Source organism: Balaenoptera ricei, chromosome 3 (assembly GCF_028023285.1).
Source record: "Balaenoptera ricei isolate mBalRic1 chromosome 3, mBalRic1.hap2, whole genome shotgun sequence".
Lineage (NCBI taxonomy): Eukaryota > Metazoa > Chordata > Mammalia > Artiodactyla > Balaenopteridae > Balaenoptera > Balaenoptera ricei.
Window position 1 is genome coordinate 110,807,456 of NC_082641.1, and position 22,056 is coordinate 110,829,511.

The window sequence follows — 22,056 nt, forward strand, 5'->3', positions numbered from 1 at the left end:
TCAGCCTGAGGCTTAAGGCTATACAGATGTGCAGGTGATAAATGCATACTGAGTTTGGCCTTGTAGAGAAAAACCCTGCATACAACACACCTGCAGAGGGCAACACAGTTTATACTCATGGACAAACAAAGATTGAAGAAAGGCATTATTTTAAATATGCAACATCAGAATTATTTGTAGCCATGCAACATATACATGCTGTGGGGATGGCAGGTGGAAAAAGAACCCGCCCATCTGACCAGACAGAAGCACCACTTTTACTTTCAATAAAGATATAATTGCTCTGAATTTTTCTTTCGCATGGCCCACAGCCCTCCAGATTCCCAAGGACAAGGATGTTACACCACACACCCAGTCTATTTCTATCGCCAGGGAGACACAGAGAGCCAGGAGATTTTCCCCAAATGGTATTTCTTTGGCTAAGGAAGGGAGAGTTAGTCACCTGGGTGGGATTTGGGGAGGGAGGCACATGCGGTGAATGGCCAAATGAAGAGTCCCTGCCCTTCCCTGGGGCCATTCTTGTCAGGACACCGGACTAGCAGGACTTCCCTTTCTGGGATGACCCAGGCACGAAGAGCAGATGCCATCTGTCATCCTATACACTGGCTTCCAGTTATACCTCCAATAAGCTACACTTACTGAATACCAGCTCTCTTCGAAGTAATCTACTGGGTGTGGTCGATACGCAGATGAATCAGCCACAGACCTGCCCTCCAGAAACGTATAATTTAATAGGGAGAGGGAAGACAGAGGTCATTCTTGGTCATTAAAAACCCTCCTACCTGGTCCCTTGTTTACTCCCTCCGCATGCCTGGTTTAGGTCTAGCTCCTTCCTCTCCCTTACTCCCCATTGTTGGAGGCTGGGGGTCTCACTCATTCAGTAGGATCCTGGGGTCACAGAGATGAGTAAATCAAGATGCTTGTGGTCTGATAAGGAACTCTTCCTGCCCCATAGCTGAAGATAGGCCAGCCCTGAACAGGTGCCCTACAGCTCCCACCGCTGCTGCTGGGTCCATGACCATCAGCTCTGGGCTGAGGAAACCTAAGTCCCCTTGCTGGCTGGGTTCCACACTGAAAGATGGTGCCTGGGGGCCCCACCTTTGCATCAGCCTGTCCCAGACCAGCCAAACCATAGGCCTCTGGGGGTTGCAGCTGTTGCACGCATGATGATCCACAAGAAGATGAGAGGGGGCTCAGGTGACTGCTGGTGCCCTGACAACTTTCCAACTCCCCGAGGACCTCATTCCTCAGTCAGGCTGAGTTCTGCCTGACTTTTCCCTCGGGGACATGGTAACTGGCTTGTTTCCTTCTCACCTCCACTCCTATTTGCAAGAGAGTCACCTAAAAGAGGGCAGGGGCCCAAAAATCAGAAGCAGGTTTAGATCTTGCTCTGCCACTCCCTGTCTGTTTAGGGCAAGGCACCTAACCTTTCTCCAACCTCAGTTTCCTCATCTGTAGAATGGGAATAAGGACCTTGCTTACTTCGTAGTGTTGTTCAGAGACCAGAGGATACAGACAGAATTCTTGTCCTTAAAGTGCCCTGAAGTCTAATGGGGTAGTTGGAAAAGCACACACACAGTGTGATGTTTACCACACCAGAGGCATGTTTGGGGTGCAGTAGTGAGCAGAATAAAGGCAAACAATTCTAACAAGGGGAAACTGCAGACCTTCGTGTCAGTGCCAGGGTCAGGGCATGGTGGAAACAACTCTCCAGGGCTTTGGCCTCTAGTATTTCTTGAATACCCGACACTGTTAAGTATTTTACCCGTGTTTTATTTTTTAATTCACAACAAGCCTGTGAGAAGGTATTATCATTCCCATTTTACAGATAAGCAAACTGAGGCTCAGAAAGGCTCATGCATTGACCTGGCATAGTATTTATTGAGCACCTACTATGTGCTAAATGTTGCAGATAAAAAAGATATGCAAGTCCCTCCCTCATGGAGCTTGCATTCCACAGGTAAAGTCACTTGCCCAAGGTGAGGCTGGAATGTGCCAGAGCTAGGATTCAAACCCAGGTCTAGTGACCTCCTGGGCTTGTGCTTTTCCCACTCACTCCAGAACTCACTGTCCCTGAGGACATTCTTCACGTGGGGGGGGGGACATAAACGGTTCCTGCCAGCCCCTCTGGGGAATTCAAGGATTCAGCAACAAGGCTGGATCAGGGATAAGAGAGGAGCTGCTATTTCTGTAGAACCCTCTATTTCACAATCACTCCCCAGCAGCCCTGCCCCAAAGAAAGATTGACTGCCTAACCACTCAGATGTTTACCCCAGGGAGGGATGGAGGGAGGAGCTTCCCCAAGGGGATTTCAAGAGAGGATAGGGGTAGCTGTCTGTGCTCAGGTCAGAGAGTGACACCCTCTTCCTGGCTCAGGTGGGGAATCCCTTTGAATTTCACTTGGCTTGTGGGAGGGTCTATTGTTTTCCTACTCCTCAGGCCCTCCAGGGAGCAAAACTCAGGACTGGGGTATGTCAGAGGATTAAATCAGACTCTGGCATCTGAGTGAACTCTGTGCCCCTTGGGTTCATGGGTCAGCTCTGCCCTCAGCCTCAGGCTGCCTCTAGATGCCGTGAGACCTGTGGCACTCCCACTGGGCAGTGACATTTTCTTTTAACCCAAGGAAACAATCAGAGATTTGCAAGCCTCCCCCACTAAAGAAAAAAGATACATATAGGATTATTCATTATAGTATTTACTCACAGTAGCAGTCACTTGGAAACAATCTAAATGGCCAATGTTTGGGAATTAAATAAAATATGGTAAAAGTATGCCTTCAGTAAAATACTATGTAGCCATTAAAAATCATCATGTAGAAGAAAATTATATGATGAGTGCTTATAATAGATTTAGTCAGAATTCATGACTAAAACAATGTACACAAAACAGAATGCACAACATGATCCCATCTTTTAAACATTCGTCTATATGTGCATAGAAAAATGTCTAGAAAGATGCACACCAAATGTGAACAGTAGCTGTCTCCGGGTAGTGGAATTGTAAGTAACTTCTGTTTTCAATATTTTCCAAATCTTTCAGTGAAAAATTCATGTATTTTCTAATCATGGAGAAAATCCCCACAATATATATTAGAGAGAGAAGAGAATATCTCTTTTTGGGCCTATACTTAGCCGGCCCCAGGCCCTATCCTACCGTGAGAGATTTGCAAGCTCAAGAGCAGTGTGGGGTAGGGGACAGCTTGAGGGGAATTAGCTGGGCACCATTCTCCAAGTCTCATCTGAAATGTCATCTCCCAGAGAGGCCATCTGACCACACACCCTGGCTGAAGGAGGCCCCTCCCACGTTCTCTCTCCCTCTTTCACCCCATTTTATTGTCTTCATTGCACTTACCTACGTCTGCAGTGACCTGCCTGCTCATCTACTGCTCGGTGATTATTCCTCTTCTCCACCAGAAAGCAGACTCCATGAGAGCAGGAACCCAGCCTGTCTTGTTCCCTCTGACTTCCCATCAGGAGAAGAGACCCAAGTGAGATCTTGGTTTATATGAGGCCTGTTAGCAGCCCTCTGAAGTTGTGGGCATTGATCCTAAGGCTACTGGTGACCTTGAGAAAATGGGAATAACGTCTTGGGAGTCTAGAGACAAGCTGATTACTATCTCCTGGGGCCAGAACTGGTTGAAGCTCAGCAACATCGAGAACCTGGTCCAGCTTGGTAGCAACAGCTGCCAGATGGTTACATGTGTTGTGGAAGTGCCAACTTTGTGCTTCACAGTTTATAAATGAGAGAAGTGAAGCTAGAAGCAGTTTATCTGATCATCCCTTTCCCCTTTGCTTCCGGAGCTCCTACGGCTGCCAGCCCACTCTGTCCTCTAGCTCATGACTTGAGCTCCTCTCTTTTGAACCTGTTCCAGTTGGGTTCTCATCCCAGCCATTCTACTGAATCTGCCCTTGACCAAGATCACCTATGACTCCAAGACAGTAAATCCAGTTATTAACTCTCTGTCCTCATATGACTTGACCTATCACAGTGAACTGCTCCATCTCCTTGAAACCCTTTCTCCTGGTTTCCTTCCTATTGTACTTGCTACTCCTCCTTAGTCTCCTTTGCTGAGCAATTGAATGGGGCTCAGTCCTCATGGACTGAGGGCAGCTTCTCTATTGACAGTCCCCCCCTTGGTGATCTCCTCTAATATCATGGCTTTATAAGAGCTACATGCTGAGCGCTCGCAAATCTTCATTTCCAGCCTGGACCTCTCCCCTGAACTCCAGACTCATATATCCACCCGCCTACAGGCCTCTCCACTTGAGTGTCTAAAAGTCATCTCATACTTAATATGTCCAAAACTGAGTTCCTTATCTCCCCGCCAGACATGCTCCATCATCAGGCTTCTGCATTCAAATAATGGCTATTCCATCCTCCCATTTGCTCAGGCCAAAAATCTGAGTCCTCTTTGACTCCTTTATTTCATATCTCACTTCCAAGTCCATGAGCAAATCCTGCTGGCTCCACTTTCTAGAATCTGCCTAGATCTCAACAGCACCCCTGCAATCTCTCCAGTCCAAGCCACCATTGTCTCTTGCCAGGATTTCTGCAGTACCCTCCCAACTGGTTTGGCCTATGCTCCCCAGTTTACTCTCAACACAACATCCAGAGTGACCTTATTAAAGTGGGAGTCATGTCACGTCACTTCTCTGTGTAAAACTTTCTAGTGGCTCCCATTTTGAGTAAAGCTCCAGTTCAATCCGTGATGAATTTTAAGGCCCTGCACACTCTGGAGCCTCCCACTACCTCTAGGATCCCCTCTCTTCCCCTTCACTCATTCTACTCTGGTCACACTCCCCTCCTCGCTGATCTTTCCCGTGTCAGGCAGGCTCTCACCTTCAGGCCTTTGCACATGCTGTTGACTCCACCTGGGAAACTCCTTCCCCACTAATTCTCAGGTGCATGTCCTCATGTCTTTCAGGTCTTTGTTCATAAGTCATCTTCTCAGATGTCTGGGCTTCCCTGGCCACGTTATTTACAGTTTCAGTACTCCTTCCCACCTTCTGCTCCAACATTTCCTTCTACCATCTTTTGCTTTATTTTTCCTCCAGAACAGTTAACTCTTCTGACTACTATTTAATTAATTAATTTATCTGGTTGGTTGGTTGGTTGGTTGGTGGGTTGTTGGTCTCCCCCCATAGACATCAAGTTCCACAAGGGCAGGTTTTTTGTCTGTTTTGTCTACTACTTTATCCCCAGAGCCCAAGGACAGTGCCTGGCATATGGTAGGTACTCAGTAAATATTTGATGGATGGATATATGAATAAAAATGTATGACAGGGACTTCCCTGGTGGTCCAGTGGTTAAGACTCTGTGCTTCCACTGTAGGGGGCACAGGTTTGACCCCTGGTCGGGGAATTAAGATCCCACATGCTGCATGGTGTGGCCAAAAAAAAAAAATGTATGACAGAACCACTTACTGTTTATACAAGGCCTTGAGACAAGGGGAAAGAGCATTGGGTTTCTGCCAGCATAGGAGCATTAACAAGCCAAGTGAGAAGGAACTGCCCCAAGCGGGAGAAGGCCCCTGTGTGGACGTCAGGGGCCTGTTTCTGCCTTGGCCAGCATGCAGCCAACTCACACCTCAGTGGCTTGTGAAGAACTTGCCACTGGTGAGCACTCATCACTCAGCTTGCATTCAGGTTACTTTGCCCCAAGGCTCCCCCTCAGTGCTCTGCCGCAATCCAATCGCTTACTTTCCTTTTTCCCTCCAGGTGCCAGAGTTAGCAGCCTATTGAAGGAAAACAACATCAAGGTAAAAGAACAATAAGACTGTGTCTAGTTTAGAACTGCCCCACCTAAGAGGCCTTGAAAGGTATTCAAGAAAGACCCAGAGTGCTGAATGTGTTGGCAACTGGCAGCCGAATAATGTAAAGGTCCGGGAACTCGCATTAGAGTGTGAGTTCTCGGTTAGAGTGTGAGTGCTGGGGACAGTGAGGTACAGCTCAGTATCGAGGAGGGGATCATCAGAGGTGGCTGTCAGGTCTTCAGACCCAGGAAGACAGTGCTTCCCTTGGGAAAACCTGGCGACCTCCCCCATGCCAGTCAGTTGTGGGCCCACAGCCTGGCCCTCCTCCTCTGCTTTCCTCCCTCCAGGCCTCTCCCCTTCCTTGCTGTCTCTGGAGGTTCTGCCCTGCCTGCTGAAATCAGAGCAGGCCTTGGCAGAGTGTTTGGGCTTTTTTTTTTTTTTTTTTTTTTTAAGCAAGGTTGGTTTGGTTCTAAATCTAGAGGAATACACTAGGATGCTTCCTGCATAGGGGGGTCTCTGTTTCTGTGTTAAATCACAGTCCAAATTTTAAAAAGTGAAAATACTCAGTAAATAATGGATGTGGGGGAACATTCAATGATGTGTACTGCTGATGTGATTGGAAAAGGGGCAGCTTTTAAAAATGTGTCTAGCCTTTGTCTAAGCAATTCCACCTTCTGGAATTTATGCTACGAAAATAACCACATTTTTGCAGAGATGTATGAACAAAGATATTTATAACTGCATTGTTTATAATAGAAAAAAAAGGAAACATTAGAAAGCCCTGCAAAAAGGAATTGGTTGTTTAAACTCTAGCATATCCACACACAGGCATGTCATGCAGCAGGATGATCTACGTGTATATTTATTGACAAGAAAGATGTTTGCATATATTGCTAAGTTAGAAAGAAAGAAGGAAGGAAGGGAGGGAGGAAGGGAGGAAAGAAAGAAAGAGAAAGAGAGAAAGAAAAAGAAAGAGAGAGAGAGGGAGGGAGGGAGAGAGGGAGGGAGGGAGGGAGGAAGGAAGGAAGGAAGGAAGGAAGGAAGGAAGGAAAGAAGGAAGGAAGGAAGAGTATGGTCAGGCCACTCAGGATGGCTATTCTCTTGTTCTCTGTACATCCCCTGCTCAATCAGTCCCTGCTTCACCTACACCTACCCTACTCACATGACTGACCTTCCTACATACTTGCCCCGGGCCTCAGCTAGAGATCGTTCTTATCGAAGAGGTGGTGAGGAGCGTGCCCCTCTGCTAGTTTCCCTGGTAACCTGACGTCAGTTCCCCCTATAACTGGCAATCCCCCCTTCCCTCTGGGAGCGAAGACTGCTGCCTTGTCCTGTCCACCGTCACACGGTGGGGTGTCGCTCCAGGACCTTGCTTCACGCATGTAAGATCCCCCTATCCATTAAATCATTGATGTCTCTGTCGCTGACTCCAGGCTCTTTATTTGGTCTTGAAGCTGGGCAAGTGCAGGCCTTGTAGGCCTGTGAGGTGCAGCCCAACAGAAAGAAAAAGAAAAATGGAAAAATCTTAAAGAAACATGCAAGGAAAGTAGCTTTGTACTCAGCCTGGAGGGTTGAAATCCAGATCTGTCTCTTAACCAACATGAGGACACAGGCAAGTGATATGATCTCCCTAGCCTCTGCTTCCTGCCTGTAAAATGGGCATAATAATGCCTGCCTCACACAGTTGTGAGGATTTGGTGGGATTAACACCTCTAAAGGCCCAGCTCAGGGTCTGGCATGTGGTGACTGCTCAGCAGTGGGTACCCAGATGAGATGTGGACCAGTAGTATTTTTACTGGGTACCTGTGAGGAAGCCTGGAAACATTCTGGAAATTCATAGACAAATATTGGTTTTATTTGGCTGACTGGAATTATGGGTGATTTTCAATATTTTAAAAGTTTTCTACAAGGAATACATATTACTTATGTTGACTGAAAAAAAATGCACAGCCTAAAAATTGAGAATTACGTTTTATTCAGTGCACCTTCTGAGAACTTCAAGCCCGGGAGGCAGCCTCTCAGATAGCTCTGAGGGACTGTTTCAAAGAGGGTAAGGTAAGGGAGGAGCCAGGATATAAAGGAAGGAGTTTTGCAACAAAGACCAGGTAGTCGGAACATCAAAAGATTACTGTTAATTAAAGAAAACCAGACATCTCGAGTTAATGAATTTAGTGCTTTTCTGTGTATGGGAAGATGCAAGAGTCTGGGCTCATTGAAATCATTCCCTTGATATGCACCTTAGCTATCTAAGGCCAGTATTCTTTCTTTCCCTTCCTGAGTTCACTCTCGCTGACTGTTGGGGGCCTTGTTAGTGGCTGATGGCTTGATGGCCGCAGCAGCCTTTGCTTGCTGATATGGCAGGAGGCATTTTTCATCCACACTTAAATAATGATGATGTAGTTTTTAAAAAGGAAGTAACAATTGAAAAGGTTAAAAAAAAAATATTGCAGGCAAGCCAACTGAGCAGCCCCCAGGGCAAAGATCCTGAGGACTGAGTTAGGGGTGTGGGGGTGTGGAGAGGGGGAATAGGCAGTGGGTGAAGGAAAAGGATGATTAGGCCTGAGGGCTGGTGCCCAAAGAGATGCACCTCAGAGGTCAGGCTCAAGGCCTCCCAAACATGTTCCCCACTTTGGCCCCTCCTGGGGGAGCCTCTGGTAGGAGATACGGTGACCCGTCAGATGACCATGAGTGTGTGCAGCCACTTTTCACTGATGAGAGAGCCTGACTCCGGCATCTCCAGGGAGCGGCCCTGTGGCCCTCTTAGAACTGCTTTTGCTGCGTCCCATAGGTTTTGGGTCATTGTGTTTTCATTGTCATTTGTTTCTATGTACTTTTTTATTTCTTCTTTGATTTTTTCAGTGACCTCTTGGTCATTTAGTAGCGTACTGTTTAGCCTCCATGTATTTGTGTTTTTTACAGTTTTTTTCATGGAATTGATTTCCAATCTCATAGCATTGTGGTCAGAAAAGATGCTTGATATGATTTCAGTTTTCTTAAATTTTCCGAGGCTTGATTTGTGACCCAAGATGTGATCTATCCTGGAGAATGTTCCATGTGCACTTGAGAAGAAAGTGTATTCTGCCACTTTTGGGTGGAATGTTCTATAAATGTCAATTAAATCTATCTGGTCTATTGTGTCATTTAAAGCTTGTGTTTCCTTATTTATTTTCTGTTTGCATGTTATGACCATTGGTGTAAGTGGGGTATTAAACTCTCCTACTATTATTATGTCACTGTCGATTTCCCCTTTCATGGTTGTTAGCATTTGCCTTATGTATTGAGGTGCTCCTATGTTGGGTGCATAAATATTTATAATATTTATATCTTCTTCTTGGATTGATCCCTTGATCATTATGTAGTGTCCTTCCTTATCCCTTGTAACAGTCTTTATTTTAAAGTCTATTTTAACTGATATGAGTATTGCTACTCCAGCTTTCTTTTGATTTCCATTTGCATGGGGTATCTTTTTCCATCCTTTCACTTTCAGCCTGTAGGTGTCCCTTGGTCTGAAGTGGGTCTCTTGTAGACAACATATATATGGGTCTTGTTTTTGTATCCATTCAGCCAGTCTGTGTCTTTTGGTTGGGGCATTTAATCCACTTACATTCAAGGTTATTATCGATATGTATGTTCCTATTACCATTTTCTTAACTGTTTTGGGTTTGTTTTTGTGGGTCTTTTTCTTCTCTTGTGTTTTCCCGCCTAGAGAAGTTTCTTTAGCATTTGTTGTAAAGCTGGTTTGGTGGTGCTGAATTCTCTTAGCTTTTGCTTGTCTGAAAAGCTTTTGATTTCTCTGTTGAATCTGAGTGAGATCTTTACCAGGTAGAGTCATCTTGGTTGTAGGTTTTCCTCTTTCATCACTTTAAGTATATCCTGCCACTCCCTTCTGGCCTGCAGAGTTTCTGCTGAAAAATCAGCTGATAACCTTATGGGGATTCCTTTGTATGTTATTTTTTGTTTTTTCCTTGCTGCTTTTAATATTTTTTCTTTGAATTTAATTTTTGTTAGTTTGATTAATATGTGTCTTGGTGTGTTTCTCCTAGGGTTTATCCTGTATGGGACTCTCTGTGCTTCCTGGACTTGGGTGGCTATTTCCTTTCCCATGTTAGGGAAGTTTTCCACTATAATCTCTTCAAATATTTTCTCAGATCCTTTCTTTTTCTCTTCTTCTGGGACCCCTATAATTTGAATATTCGTGCATTTAGTGTCATCCCAGAGGTCTCTGAGATTTTCAATTCTTTTCATTCTTTATTCTGCTCCTTTGCAGTTATTTCCACCATTTTGTCTTCCAGCTCACTTATTCGTTATTCTGCCTCAGTCATTCTGTTATTGATTCCTTCTAGTGTATTTTTCATTTCAGTTATTGTGTTGTTCATCTCTGTTTGTTTCTTCTTTAGTTCGTCTAGATCTTTGTTAAACATTTCTTGTATTTTCTCAATCTGTGCCTCCATTCTATTTCTGAGATTCTGGATCATCTTTACTATCATTACTCTAAATTCTTTTTCAGAGTAATAGGTAGATTGCCTATTTCCTCTTCATTTATTTGGTCTTGTAGGTTTTTACCTTGCTCCTTCATCTGTGACATATTTTTTTGCTGTCTCATTTTTTTTTTTTTTTTTGATGGGTGGGATTGTGTTCCTGTCTTACTGGTTGTTTGGCCTGAGGCTTCCAACACTAGAGTTTGCAGGCTGTTGGGCAGAGCTGGGCCTTGGTGCTGAGATGAGGACCTCCAGGAGACCTCACTCTGATGAATATTCCCTGGGGTCTGAGGTTCTCTGTTAGTCCAGTGGTTTGGACTTGGAGCTCCCACCACAGGAGCTTCGACCCAACCCCCGGCTTGACTCCCAGCACATGAACCAAGATCCTGCAAGCCACGCGGGGTGGCAAAAAATAAAAGGAGAACAATAACAAAGAGTAAAAAATAAAATTAGACTAGGAAACAGATATGTTAGAAAGAATATAAAAATAAAAATATAGGTTAAGCAACAACTGGGAGGTAAATCAGAACCACAATAGTAAAAAAGAGTAGAAGAAAAAAAAAAAGGTGGAAAAGGCCTTGGCTGTGGAGGATGGGGCCTAAGCAGAGGCGGGGTTTGAGTGGTGGGCAGGGTCTATGCATAGGACCCACAGGGCTGGTAAAGGCTTGGGGTGGGACTTAGGCTCAGTGGAACAGAAGGGGCCCAGGCAGTGCCTCTGGTCTCAGAGGGCGAGGTACCCCACCTTCCTTGCCTTTATCTTCCAATCCTTCTATTGATTTTTTAAAATTTTGGCTTTTATATTTTTGGCTTGTATATTTTTAATACAGAAGTACTCATTCTTGTTTCTGATTTTTCCTTTTTCATAATATTACAGTCATGTTTTATGGATATACTATCTCCTGCTTATCTCTCCAAAGGTATTACTTACTTTTCATGTGTCTATTAGTTTTGTTTTAATATTCTTGTATTCTCTAAATTGTCTTTTTTTCCACCTGGCTTCTTTTGGTTTCTCTCTCTCCTTCCTGTTGGAAGCTTTCCTCAAACATCAAAAATATCTATTGATATTTATGAATGAAGCAATGAAAAGTTGAATTAAACTGTATTTGGGGAAAACTTATCAACTGGGGCCTCACTATAGTAAGCAAGCCAATCTTTTCATTAACAAGCCTCTGAATGTCAGACTCTTTTCTCTAGAGTTGGCTTTCTCAACTTTTGCATGTTGACATTTGGAGCCAAATAATTCTTTGTTGTCAGAAGTTCTTGTGCATTGTAGAATGTTTAGCAGTATCACTGAACTCTGCCCACCAGGTGCCAATAGTAACCCCCCTCCCAGAGTTGTGATAACAAAAAATGTCAATAAACGTTGCCAAATGTCTCCTGGGGGGCAAAATCACCTTGTTGAGAACCATTGCTCTAGAGCCACGTGGCTTCTCAAGAGAAGCATTCTAACTCCCTGTTCCAGTTATTACTGTTACTGCATAACAAACCACCCCAATACTTAGTAGCATAAACAACAACCATTTTGTTGTGCTTCAAGTCAGGAATTGGGAAAAGGCACGGCTCTTCTCTGCTCCACAGTGTCTGGGGCCTAGGCTGAGATGGCTGGAAGTTGGAACCAGCTGGGGCTGAAGGATCCGCTTCCAAGTTGGTTCTTCACTTGGCAGGGATAGTTGGAAGAGGGGGTGCAGCTGGGACTGGAGACCAGAGAGACTATACATGGCCTCTCTAGGACAACAGTCTGGTAGTTGGACTTCTTGTGTGGTAGCTCAGGACTCCAGTGTGAATATTCCAGCCAGCAATATGGAAGCTGCGTGGCCTTTTATGGCCTGGCTTTTGATGTCACATAGCATCACTTCCACTGTAGTCACAAGCCCGCCCAGATTCAGGGAAGGAGACAGAGACCTACCTCTCAATGGAAGAAGTGTCAAAAAAAATTGCAGCCATGTTTTAAACTCACTGTACTCTGGTACAGGGTGGTATGTGCCTGCGGCAGGGTGGGGTATGCAGAGGGGGGACATTGAGCCCCACTGTTCAGTCTTCAGACTTTGCCCTCATCCCTCTGTTTTCATCCTTGTGGTCATCTGCCTTCTCTCCTGCCAGGGTCTCTCCTGTTTAGTGCCTTCCGTCTCCTGGTGTGTGGGACAGAGTATGGGGTGGGATCTGGGAGGATTCCAAACATTTGCCCTGGTTCCTTACCCCACCCACTCTGTACCTGACCCCCACCGTCATAATACCTGGTCTCCCCAAGGTCTTAGCTCCCCCAGGGTTCTGAGGGGGAAGTGGCTTGCCTACTGTCAGTATACCCCTCTGCGAGCCAATCTCTCGTCCACCGATGTCTCTTTGCCATTCTGTTTGCTCTTGAGGATTTATACCATTTTACTTTTTGACTGGCATTTTAGTAGCACTTCAGGAGAGAAAGGAGATTGAGATGTGTGAATAACCTGACATGTTTAACCCAAAGTTTGTTACACTTCTTTTGGATGGATTTATGGTGTCTCTAAATTGTGTCATAATCTTCTCCCCTGTTGAAGCTCTGTCAAGTAGTACAGTGACCACATTTAATGTTTTGCTGATAATTTAGAATCATCTTTATGAACATACATATTTACCTTGGAATTATTACACTGAGTAGAGCTATCTGTCCCCCTTCATGTTGGAGACTCAGATCACTGTGCTAAACTTCCTTAAACCTTTTTCCATGGTCATCTCTGTCTCTGACTACCTCTTGTCCCATTTATTTGTGGCGACGGTGCCACATTACAGCACATTAACTTCTAATTTACTCCTTTTAAATGGCTACTAAACTAGATGACCATGCCGGGTGTCCACCCACCAGCCTGCCCCTACTCATTTTCTACCCTTTCCCACACTCCCAGTATTTGCCCTTTGTGGATTGCATCAACCAGGCTCCATGCCCTCATGCTGCCAGTTGGGTTTGGCCAATTGAAGACCCTGCAGGAGATAAGAGAGTGATTTTGGGGTGCATTAGGGTACTTTATCCGTAACCCCCTCACCAGCTCCCTCCCTCGCCAAGCCTCAGGTCAGGTCTGTGTTCTTCTCCCTAAAACCACCACTCTTCCCAGCAACCCTCTCCTGCAGCTCTCTCAGGGTCCTAGTAACACTCCCACCTCTTCCTTCCTCCAGGTGGTGGTAATTACTCCCCACTGTTGCTGGCTCCAGGGTGCTTCTCCTTACCTTATCTGTTTCCTTAATGCTGCTCACCCCCTTGGAAACAGTCCTTCCTTAAGCTCTCCTTGTTACCTGTGCAATGTGCATCTGTTTCTTACTGGGACTCTGCCCATACAGAAACTTCTGATTTACATCTGAAACAAGAATGGTCCCTGCGTGAGCCCTGAGAGATCCTCCTCTGAATGCTGTGTGTGAGCTCTGTGACATCTCTGGGCTACTGGGGCTTTTGAAAATTCACTTCCTAGTTGTTAACTAGAATACATGGTAGAGGGTACTGGATTACTGACGTCCCCATATGGGGAAATGTTACTTACTGGAATGTTTTGAGAAGGAAAATATACATGTAAATAGAAGGAAACCTGGAGAGAGAATTTGTAATGATTTTCAGAAATTATATGACAGGCTGGAAAATATCAACAGTTTCAGAAAAGGATTAAATACCTTCCTGGATAACAGACCCTTGCTGGGTCTTACGGTAAAGTGGATGTTTGGGGGAGATCCAGGCCATGTCTGGATGGGATTCCCCAAATGTGACATTAGAGGTCCCTCAGTTAGGACCTGCTGGGCCTCTGTGCTTCCAGGTCAGTAGCTTCTCTGATGGTTTTGCTCTGGGGAGTGCCGTGTGCTTGTCTGTCCACTGGGCTGAGGATAAACTGGAGACCAGTGAGGCCCACGGCCTTGTAGCAGCATCACATCTCACACCCCACAGCAGCCGAGCTGTCCGACGGCCACCTCTGAGATCAGCTTACACGACTCTCCTGCTGAAGCACACTCTGGATTCTCTCACTTCCTCACCCTACTACCCTGTCAGCCCTCCGTTCTGTTGAATTGGTGCACCCCTTTGAAGCACATGTACCTCTAGGGGAAAAGTAGAATCAAGATCTCTTCCTGGCCACCCATTTCCTGAAGCACAAAAAGGAAATGTATCATAAATGCTTCTTAAAGATGACAGGAAGGGGTAGTGCCACTCTGGGTGGCAAGGGTTGTCACTGTGGTAATTCACAGACTGGGAGGTGAGGCGGCACATGGGGGCTGAGGTCCCAGCCAGGGGCAGCACAGGCACAGCCCTCAGGGTCCAGCCTTCCTGACCCACTCCAGCAAGCTGTGGACCTTCAGCCCTCCTGGGCAAGAGGAAGAGGCCTGGGAGGCATTACCTCTGTTTCACAGGGAGGAGCCCAAAGCCAGGGAAATCGAGAGCTGCAGCTTCGGTGAAGAGACACTCTTATACCCTGGCTTCCTTATTCATGATTCTTTTACCTTTAAGGATTTTTCTTTTTAATTTGAGGAGTGGGGACTGGGCAGTTGGAGATAGGTTTGTTTGTTTTTAGTGTGGCTACCCTCAAGTGATGTAGCCTTTTTCAGTTCAGCTTATTCTCTTTCAGCCCAGGCCACTCTGTGTCCTTTAGCCAAGTGAGCCCAACCAAGGCCCCCCAGCGTCCCACCCAGCAGAGGTGCAAGAGGCCCATCCTGTTCGTCCTTGCTCTGTAAATGCAATGCAGGAAGGCAGATATGCAGGAACATGGCCAGAGGAGCCAGCCCAGGGCTGGAAAGTGGGGGGCCCTGGAGGGCTGGGGGAGGCTTCTGAGGCCTCTCTGCACTGCTCCTCCCATGGCAAAATGTTCATGGTCCATGCACTTCAGGGAGGGTAGGTGGGGCCCAAGTGGGCAGAACACCTGTTTAGTGTGTAAGTCCGTGTCCTGTCTTGTCCTTTCCAAGAATTCAGCCATTGCTAGGTTGGCTGCCACTAACCACATGGAGTGTAAGGAAAATTGTCAAACCAGGCACTTGAGCCAAGCCTGACGTGGTCCTCGGCAAGATGTTGCAAGTTCCTAATCTGGACCCAGAGGCCAGGGAGTTGGGGCATCATCTGGAGCCCAGAGTTGGCTGTTACCCACAAACATAGACACCCTGAGTGGGACCTACACACCCCGCCTTGCCTGAGGTGGGACCAGGGCCCACTTCGTTCCCATTACATACCATTACAAGCTGATGCAACCAGGTTTCAACAGACACTGCCAGGGAAGAAACACATTACAACAGTATGCTGCAATACTTCCTCTGCCCATGCAGGAGGCTTCATCACATCAACAAAGTCGGACCTCTTCCCACCCCAGTATCTCACCCCACCAAGCTGGAAGTACCTTTTGTCAGGACCATTTACGGCCTTTGAATGGGTCTGCTTTTCCCAAGAAATTAAACCAGTGGCTTTCCATCCTGGCTGCACATTACAGTCATCTAGAATATTAAAAAATACTGATGCCTGGGCCTCACTCTCACCCCAAAGATACTGACTGAATTGATCTGGGTTTTTTCAAAAACAATTTTTTATTTAAGTCTTTATTGAAAGATAATATACATGCAAAAAGAAGAAGAAGAAAAAGAAAAAAGCACAAACCACAAGTGTAAATCTTGGTGAATTTTGACAAAGTGAATTTTACCCTGAGTAATTTGCTTCCAAATCAAGAAACAACATCACCTGCGTCCCCTGGTGCCCCAAAGGGTAACTACCATTCTCATTTCTAATGGTATAAATTAGTTTTGCTTGTTTTCAAGCCTTATATTATATAAATGGAATCATACAGAATATATTCTTTTGTGTCTGGCTTCTCCCGATCTGCAGTGTGTTTGTAAGGTTCATCAAAGCTGTTGCTTGTAGTTGTTAGTTAGTTTAGTTAGTTAATATTGTAGTAGTTCATTTACTCTCATTGCTATAGGGTATTCCACCATGTGGATATTCCTCCATTTATCTATATTTGGGTATCTGGGTTGTTGTTGGCAATTTAGGGTTATTATGACTACTGCTGCTATGAGCATTCATTGGTGTCTTAGAGCATGTTTGCTTGCATTTCTGTTAGGTCCATACTTGGACATGGAATTGTTGGGCAGGTATGGAAATCAGTATGTTCAGCTTTAGTACCTTATGCCAAATAATTTTCCAAAGTGACTGTACCAATTTATACTCCCTCAGGGATGTATGAGAATTCTGGTTGCTTCACATCTTTGCCAACAGTTGGTATTTTCTAACTTTTTCATGTTAGCCATTCTGGTGGGTGTGTGATGATATCACAGTGTGGTTTTAATTTGCATTTCCCTAATGACTAATACAGTTGAGCACCTTTTCACATGTTTGTTAGCCATCAGTCTTCTCTTTGCACAGTGCCTGTTGAAGTGCTTGGACTTGAGTACTTTTAAGAAGTCCCTTAGGTGGCTCTAGTGTGCAGCCAAGGTTAAAAACCATCGAGCAATACCACAACTTAGCACCTGCTGTTCTGTTTCTCAGTGTTCTGTCTTTGAGCTTAGAGTATTTTGGATCTGAAGGGACCTAATGGACCTGGAGAAAGATAACTGTCACCCACCATGCCAAGATGAGCCTACCAGGAAGAAGCAAGAGATTGGAGCTGGAGTTTAGGCAGTTGAGAATCTTTGGGAATGTGGTCTCCACTTCAGAAGAGTTCAGAGAGGGCCTGTGGTGTCCACAGCTGCCACAGGCATTTCCTGACCACAAAAACGACCCCTTGCTGGTCACCCTGGAGCTCCAGGCAATCATGTGGAGGAAGTGGAGGGGCCCCATGCCAGGTACTTCCCAGTTTCCAGGCCAGCATGAGCGGGACCCAGCTCGTGTGGCATTGTGGTCAGGCTGAGGACAGTGGAGCATGTGTTCCAGGGACCTGGGTGGGGCTGAGGGAGGCCTGCTGTCTGTGGCCTGTCTCCCGGTTGAAAGAGCGGCCTGTGAGCCTGTCCCACGTGAGTCCAGGCCTGGCTAGCCCTTGAGTTCTGCGGGTTTCCATAAAGGTTCCAGTTGTTGTCTCCCTCAGCTGTAATGGTCTCCTCTTCCTCTGCTCCAGGACCTTCCTTGGTCACCCTACCCCTACTTGACCCCTTACTCCTCTGAACTCCTGCAGCACTTAGAGTGAGAGCACACGATGTGGCTCCTGATTACACTTTGCCTTCTATTAAGTCCTCATTGCATCATCTGTGCTCATCTCATCCCCCCTTCTGGACTGCAGCCTCATCCCAGGGCTGCTGGGTGCTTCTCTGTGCTCCCCCACAGTGGGTTAAGTGGCATTTGGTAACTCAGTGATAACATCCTCCAAATTGGAAAGGGAGGTGCAGTAAAAATACAAACCACACACAGAATCCTTCCCTCAGACTGGAGCTATGCAGGTGTCAAGCAGCGCTGCCCTGTGTGGGCTCCGTGTTGGCACATGTGCCACTCGTCTGGTAGGCAAGTTGGACCACCAGCAGGGGCTAGGATGCTGGTGCCTGACTGGGTGTGCATAGAGGCCTCTCAAGCAGAGGGGTTCTGCACACCCTGATGGAGTTCCCCGGAGGGCCCAGAGCCCGCACCGTGTGCTCCTTGAAAAGAGCAGAGTCCACCTTCTGCCGACTGAAGTCCTGCCAGCTGCCTGACGTGAGATGAGACGCAAGGAGGCACGTGGGCAGAGTTGACATTTTGGAGCCTGGTGAGCACAGAGCCAACTCTGGGCTCTTGGTTGTTCCATGTCCCCTGGATTCAGGCCCATCTTGGAAACTGCTCTGGACACAGAGCACTTCATGTCTGATAGTCCAAGTGCAGATGTTGGGGTTCCCTTGATTGGCCCCAATGGTAGCTTGAACCAACCAGCAACCAGAGTGCTGTCTGCAGCCTGGGAGAACACTCTCCCGGCAGTGGATGAGAGTTCTAGTTGCTTCAATCCTTGTCAGCGGCTGGCGTTTCCTGTCTTTTTCATATTGGTCATACGAGTCTCTTAAAAAGAGAGACCCCTCTCGTCCCACTGACCCTGCACCCCTGCCTCTCCCCTTTCACCCAGCCCCCTACCCAGCAGTCAAGCCCTTCAGTTCTCTCATACTGGTCTTCAGACTCTCCTTCTCCACTGGCTCCTGTAGTGCAGTGTTTGGCATGCTCCCGTCTCCATCATCCCTGTAATGCTTCCCTCCACCCCCTTCCCTGTGGAGTACAACCACGCTGTCTGCCTCTCGTGGCCAAGATTCTGGAAGGAGACATCTCCTCTCTCCTCTTCCTTCTCCTCACCTGCTCATTTATTCAGCGAGTATTCATTTTACCCCTGTCTGTGCTGGGCATAGCAGGGTTCAACAGTGAAAAAGACTAGCTGGCCCTGCTCTCATGAAGCTTATAATGGAGTAGGGAAGACAGACATAAATCATTAACAAGTGTTTATGTAGGGGCTGCCACAGCCCAACAGCACAGGCCAGTTCTTCTCTGCCCTCACGCACCTGCAAATGTCTGCTCGTCTTTTGGGGCTCAGCTCACATGCCACCTCATCTGTGCTGCCTTCCCCATGCTGCACCCGTAGACAGTGTGGCCTGCTGGGCCCACAGCAGCCTTGGGTATAACTATTTCCCACAGAGGTTGAAATCCGAGGGCAGAGACCAGACCATGCTTAACTTGGAGCCCCCTGCCTGGCACAGAGCCCAGTGCATTGGAGGTGCTCAGTAGATGAATGCAGGTCCCTGCCAAGACTGAGCCAAAGTGTGTGAACATCTCCAGGGCCTGAGAATCCACATCTTTCTTCTTCCTCTTTTTTAATAGCCTTTTCTTTCTTCTTATCATTATAAAATGGTCACAACCATGTGCATTTACTTAACAATACTGAACTTTACATTTATAAATGGTCATGAATGTAAATTTTATGTTACGTGTATTTTACAACAATTTTAAAAAACCATAGTGCAAAGATTAAGTACAAAAAAGGAGGAAAAGGTCCATATTATCAAGAAATAAAGGACAAAAGATTTGATTCAGGCAAAATTGGATTTAAAAAATAAGTAGTTTGGATTAGGGAAATGCAAATCAAAACCACTAGAGGGGCTTTCCTGGTGGCGCAGTGGTTAAGAATCCGCCTGCCAAGGCAGGGGACACAGGTTCAAGCCCTGGTCCGGGAAGATAGCACATGCTGTAGAGCAGCGAAGCCCGTGCGCCACAACTACTGAGCCTGCGCTCTAGAGCCCGTGAGCCACTACTACTGAGCCTGCGCGCCACAACTACTGAAGCCTGTGCGCCTAGAGCCTGTGCTCCACAACAAGAGAAGCCCTGCAATGAGAAGCCCACGCACCGCAATAAAGAGTAGCCCCGCTCACTGCAGCTAGAGAAAGCCCGCGCACAGCAACGAAGAGCCAATGCAGCCAAAAATAAATTTAAAAAAAGAAAAAAAAAAAAAAACCCACAGTGAGATGCCACTTCACACCCTTTAGAATGGCGATATTGAAAAAAAGAAAAGAGGGACTTCCCTGGTGGCGCAGTGGTTAAGAATCCGCCTGCCAGTGCAGGGGACACGGGTTCGAGCCCTGGTCCGGGAAGATCCCGCATGCCACGGAGCAACTAAGCCCGTCGCCACAACTACTGAGCCTGCGCTCTAGAGCCCGCGAGCCACAGCTACTGAGCCTGCGTGCCACAACTACTGAAGCGCATGTGCCTAGAGCCTGCACTCCGCAACAAGAGAAGCCACCGCAACGAGAAGCCTGCACACAGCAACGAAGACCCAATGCAGACAAATAAATAAATAAATAATTAAATTTATTAAAAAAAAGAAAAGAAAAATAACAAGTGTTGGTGAAGATGTGGAGAAATTAGAACCCCTGTGCCCTGCTGGTAAGAATGTAAAATGGTACAGCCACTGTGGAAAACAGCATGGCAGTTCCTCAAAAAATTAAAAATAAACTTACAATATAATCCAGCACTTCTACCTCTGGCTATATATCCAAAAGAACTGAAAGCAGTGTCTCAAAGAGATATTTGTATACCCATATTCATATCAGCATTATTCACGATAGCCAAAAGGTGGAAACAATCCAAGTGTCAAATGTCCATTGACAGATGAATAGATAAACAAAATGTGGTATACACACACAATGGAATATTATTCAGCCTTAAAAAAGAATGAAATTCTGCCACATGCTACAACATGGATGAACCTTGAAAACCATTATGCTAAGAAGTGAAATAAGCCAGACACAAAAGGGCAAATATTGTACGATTCTGCTTATATGAGGTACCTAGAATAGTCAAATTCATAGAGACGGAAAGGAGAAAGGTGGTTGCCAACCACTGGAAGTAAGAGAGAATGACGAATTAGTTTACTGGGTTTGGAGTTTATGTTGAGGATGATGAAAAAATTCTGGGGCTGGATGGTAGTGATGGCTGCACCACAATGTATATGTACTTAATACCATTGAATTGCATACTTACAAATGATTAAAATGGTAAATTTTATGTATATTTTGCCATAAAAAAGTAATTTGTGTATATTACAGACATTTTAGAAACTACTGATAAGCACAAAAGGGAAAAATTCAAATCATTAATAATCTTACCAGCTAGAGAAAGCCCGCTGTTAAAATTTCAGTGTGTGTCTTCCATTCCCTTCTTGTTCTCTCTCTCTTAAAACAGAAGTGTGTGTGTGTGTGTGTGTGTGTTTGTGTATATGTATGTATCTATCTTTGGAGACCACACTGGACCTACAGAAAGTCTCCTCACGTCTGTCTTTCGACTGTTCCCATTGATACTGCTTCCTCCCTTCCAGCCATTCAAAACAAGGCTATCCCTGTTCTGGACATCAATCCTTTGAATAATTTCTCACACCTAATTTCACTGCCCTGTACCTCTAGGGTTACACTGCTCTGAAAATGCCCATTTCTTCCATGTGTCTGAAAATATGGTACAGAGCAGCCTCAGTAGTATGTTGGAAGGGGTTGGAGAGAACAGTGAGTGCCTCTCCCACTTTCTCAGGTACTGCACGTCTTAGATACGTCCATCTGAGCATGTCAGCTCTCTTGGATGATGCAGTTGTTGTGGTTCCTGCAAAGGTTACTGACAGCTAAAACCCCAAGCCTGTTGGTCAAGGCTGCACTTGGCCCAGGTCCCCATTCCCTGCCTTGGTGTCCTTACTTCTTGGACCTGGTGCTGGACCTCACATTATCCCTGTTGATTCTTATGCCTAGATTCAGCTTCTGCAGCCAGTCAAGAGCCTGTGGCCTCATGCCCTGATGAGCAGATCTACCGTCTCCACTGTGAGGGAGCTTGGAGAAGAGTGAAGGCCCCATAGGCTCTACCCCTGCTGGGCCCTGGGAGGAGCAGCCTCTTCCTTTCTTCCTCTCTTGAGAAGTGGGCCTCCCTCTTTACCCCAGGCACCACTCTGCCCTGCACAGCAGTGAGTCAGCAGGAATGAGCCAAGCTGTCAGAGATAAGGGTGCCTTCCACCACATGGGCTCTGTGGGCTGAGGGGGCTGCCATCAGGCCTGGCCCCAGGGCCATGCCACAGCTGTCACACCTTGTAGCAGTGCCCCCAGGCCCCTACATTTGTTACCACACATTTGGGCAAACTCCTTCCCTAGCTTTGCCACCTGGTCCAGGAGCCAGGACATAGCCAGCTTCATTGGCAGTGAGAGGTGAAGCAAGAGGCCACAGCCACTCAGGTGACTAAAGTTCATGTCTGTGCCCAGCCTTCATTTATTTCCAAATCCAGCCACAGACGTGAGACCCTTCTCTCTTGGCTTTGAGGCCTCCACAGAAGGGTTTATTTAAGGTTTTAACCAGAACCTTTATAGCCCAGTCCTGAGAAGATTATCTTTTTATTGCAACTTTGATTAATGATTGATCAAAAAGTGATACTAGAAACA

General features: G+C 46.3%; 1 protein-coding gene across 4 annotated transcripts in view; it reads left to right on the top strand.

The window, feature by feature from the left end:
- The window catches only part of RAD50 (RAD50 double strand break repair protein), a 243,767-nt gene that overhangs the window by 30,878 nt on the left and 190,833 nt on the right, over nt 1-22,056 (top strand). The window contains exon 2 of one of the 4 annotated variants that reach the window (XM_059917038.1): nt 5,718-5,758. The exons of the other annotated variants lie outside the window; for them this stretch is intronic. The gene's annotated coding sequence lies outside the window, so the exon portion shown is untranslated. The remainder of the gene's footprint in view (nt 1-5,717; nt 5,759-22,056) is intronic. 4 annotated transcript variants of the gene reach the window in all.